Source organism: Urocitellus parryii, chromosome 6 (assembly GCF_045843805.1).
Source record: "Urocitellus parryii isolate mUroPar1 chromosome 6, mUroPar1.hap1, whole genome shotgun sequence".
Taxonomy (NCBI): Eukaryota; Metazoa; Chordata; class Mammalia; order Rodentia; family Sciuridae; genus Urocitellus; species Urocitellus parryii.
This window is the reverse complement of record NC_135536.1, coordinates 125,026,512-125,030,588: the sequence shown is the minus strand read 5'-3', so window position 1 is coordinate 125,030,588 and position 4,077 is coordinate 125,026,512.

Genomic DNA, 4,077 nt, shown 5'->3' with positions numbered 1-4,077 from the left:
GTCCCCACTGTCATGGCAACCCTAGGTTACGTTGGCCCATGCTGACCAGTTCCAATTGGATTCTTAACCATAGATTCTTACAGGTTTTATGGTTAGGAGGAACTTGTCTTATCTCTCAGAATTTCAGGTTCTGGACACAAAAATCTCCTCCTTCAGGGTAATTTGTGTTAGGTCCGTGGTGGCGACTTGGTGGAGACTTAGAACAAAGCAGCCCGCGCGGGAAAGGAACATCAATCAGGTGCCCACAGAAACGCCTGTCAATCAGCAGGACTCCCTGGCCAATCCTGGAGTTCATCCAACTCCCCTGACCAACTCCAAAGGGACAAGGGACCCTAAAAACACCTTTTCCTGTCCCAAGCCCTTCCCTTCCTGCTGTAAGCCCCATAAAAGTCCAGTCCGGTGGAGCTACCATGCGGTTTCTCCTCAGACCCTTCTCCTGTCCACTCTGTGGGTCTGACTCGAGTTCCACCCAGGAGTGATATCTCAATACAGCCTCCTTTGGTGGCCAATTTTATTTTTTTTACTTATTTTTAATTTTTTTTTTTGTAGTTGTAGATGGACAGATGCCTTTATTTTATTTATTTTTATGTGGTGATGAGGATCGAACCCAGTGCTTCACGTGTGCTAGGCAAGCACTCTACCACTGAGCCACAACCCCCGCCCCGGTGGCCATTTTTCAATCTGCCTCCTTTGGTCGCTGCCCACCTCACCTGATCTGACAATTTGTGTTCCTCTTATCAACATTATTTTGGGCCTGCATTTCTCCTGCTGTTAACAGGTAGTTTGCTGAGAAATGTGACATATCCTGTCCACTGAAGCAAGGCAGGACTGCAGGCAAATTGCTTCTTGGAAAAGAAAACGTGGGGTCAGCACATTGGGTCCATTTTATAGAATTATTTTCTTAACCTCATGTTCCCACCACTCTCATCTGTCATTCCCTAATACTCAGCATCCCATCCTCCAAAACCATGCAATGGAGAACACTACACAAAGTCTGTTGAAACTTCAAAATAGTTTATTCCAAATGGGCATGGTGACTCATGCATATAATCCCAGCTACTTGAAGACAGAGGTAGGAAGATTACTAGTTTAAGGCCAGACCCTATCTCAAAATTTATACAGAGCTAGGTGTGCTAGTGCATGCTGGTAATCCCTGTGGCTCAGGAGACTGACACAGGAAGTCAGTTCCAAGTTCAAGGCTGTTAGGTAGTAGCTAGCATGGTAAGGTCACAAGTGTTCTTTAAATTACTTTAGGGTCTTCCTTAAATTACTTTCAAAGTAGATGAGAAAGCAAAGGCTGGTAGCTAATTTTTAGAAAATAAACAGAAGCAAAGGAGTTAATGGGAAAATAAGTCAAAAGAAAAGGACTTATGGGACTAACTCTTGACAGGAACCATTGATGTTGATGTGATGCTAGGAATTAGGGCTGTAGGTGTTTCCATTTGTCTGAGAAGGAAGATTCCTTTAGTAGTGCAGGTGCAATAAGGTAACTTCTGACCAGTGCCCACATTAACATGCAGATAAAGCCCCCAAAATAGGATGGCACTGAAGCTAGAATTAGACAGGCAGTCAGTGTAGATAGGTAAATGGAGTCAAGTACTTTTGAGTGAGTCTGGGAAGTTGGAGACTGTCCCCTGAGGGATCTTATCAGGAACCCACCTCTACTCCAATTTGTTGCCAAGGTAACCTGTCCCAGGTTGTTGTCGTGTCCTTGTCTGCTCCACCCTGCCCTTCCTTCCCCCTTCAGCCCACCTATTTCCCACCTTTTGGCCATCTCAAGCATTTCCTGGGCCTAGTACACCTGAAGGGGGAAGATAAGGAAGGGAAAGGCAGGAGAAACAAAGGAGGCCTAGGACATATTAAAAGGAAAAGGGCAGAACCCCTTGCTTCTTGGGATACCATGTTACCAGCTATGGCCCCTTTCTCTCTCGCGGGAGAAGTCTATGTTACCCCTTCTTAAATAAACCCTGCTTCACATGCTTGTCGGGGACTAGAAGGACATTCTCCTTCAAAGATTAGCCTGACAGCCCCCTGGGAGACATCCTGCCCGGAAGGCATCCTGCAGCTACCTTTCTCCCTGGAACATCCTGCGGTTATCAGGATCATCAGACATCTTGCAGCTGGCAGTTTTACCACCCACATCCAGCAATTGCTGATTGGAGACCTTCCCCATCCCCAGCATATGAATACCCACCTACATCCAGCAATTGTTGATTAGAGAGCTTCCCCATTCCCCAGCATATAAATACCCCTGTGTGAACAATAAAAGTTTGCAGCTTGATCAGAACTTTTGTCTTGCTGTCACCTTTCGTGTCTCTTGTCCCTTCATTCCTCCCCATCTAGGTTCGCTGCCCACGTTGATGTGTCCTGCTGGACGGGACACATGATTGCCTCGGCGTGCTTCTCTAATGTTTAAACTTCAACATGCGGGGAAGCAGGACTCACTGATAACCAGAGGTATCAGAACCATGACAACTCCAGAGAGGAGCAACTAAAGTCAAAAACTCCATCACTGATTGTCAAAGAATACAGAAGGTGGTCCCCAGTTCTCCTGGCAAACATCAAACAGTAATAAATTTGGAGACAGCATTGTCTCCTTTGTTGTTCTCTGCTCTGAGATGCCTCTCTCTCTCTCTCTCTCTCTCACTCTCTGCTTAAGCCTCACTTCGCTTTTACTTTATTTTCACCTATAATGTAGTTCTCTTGCATGGTTTTTGGTGTCTGATGTCAAGTTCTCTTTCATCAGAACACAAGAACGGAGGTTTAAAATTTCAGCTCCTTCCTTTCATGTGACAAAGGCCAGCCTGGGTAACATAGTAAGACCCGTTTCAAAAAAAAAAAAAAAAAAAAAAAGGAGGGGGATAGGGATACAGCTAAATCGTGGCAGAGTGCTTGCCCAGGATGCCTGAAGTCCTGGGTTTAACCTCACTACTATAAAAATAAAAATTTAGCCGGATGCTATGGCGCACACCTATAATCATAGTGGCTCGGGAAGCTGAGGTAGGAGGATCACAAGTTCAAAGCCAGCCTCAGCAAAAGTGAAGCAATAAGCAACTCAGCGACACCCTGTCTCTAAATAAAATACAAAATAGGACTGGGGATGTGGTTCACTGGTCGAGTGCAACCGAGTTCAATTCCCAAAACCATGTTGAAAAATATTGAGACTTTTCCAATTTATTCTATAGCAGGACTACCAAACCTGCTATCTGTGGATACAAGTATGAGAAAGAGAAAAAGGCAACATTTAACATATTGGCAACATCGTGATTTTTAGCAGAAAATTGGTCAGTAATGAGGCTAACTATAAGATAAAGATGTGTCTATCAGATTTCTCATTTACAAGTAAGTATAGAAATATACTCTGTCCCTTAATAGGCCTGAAATTAACATGTTGATTTTGTACATTTTCCAAACTAATTCTAACTGGATTTATTTTTTCTTTTCAATTTGACAAATTACATATAAAGTAACTGCTATTGGTCAGACATACAAACACAGACAAGAGGGGATTTATTATGGATATTAGCTCATAATCCTGCCCCCGCATAAGCCCACACCTTTAATACCCACACACATTGCCTGGATTTCTGTTAGTATACATTAGGAAATTCAAGTAACTCCTTTGGAGGGTATCAACTCTTCCTCACAGGGTTACACTGTGCACCTTACCTTTAGGGGCCTGCTGAAATTTGAGTCCAGGTTGGGTCCTGAGGACAATCATCATTGTCTTGCAAAATACTGGTCCCCAGCCCCTGGAACCACTAACATTTCCTCAATGCAGCACTAACTCCTGTGGGTTTAGAGGCTACTGCCCTGTGAGTGGGGATGCTTCTGTCAACAAAAGACTCTTCAAAATTGAGTTTAATGATTTTAGTTTATACAGTCTTTCCACACAATTCCATCCCAATTACAAGACTTCATTCTTTCCCAATGAAATGAGAAATGCACTTTAATAGGAGATATCTTGCAAGACTGGGAGTTCAACTTTCTTTGTCATTCAGTGAATTACAAGAGGAGGGCTTATGTTCCATATTCAGTAAATTCATTCCCTGTGGATACAAGCAATAAGATTCTCCT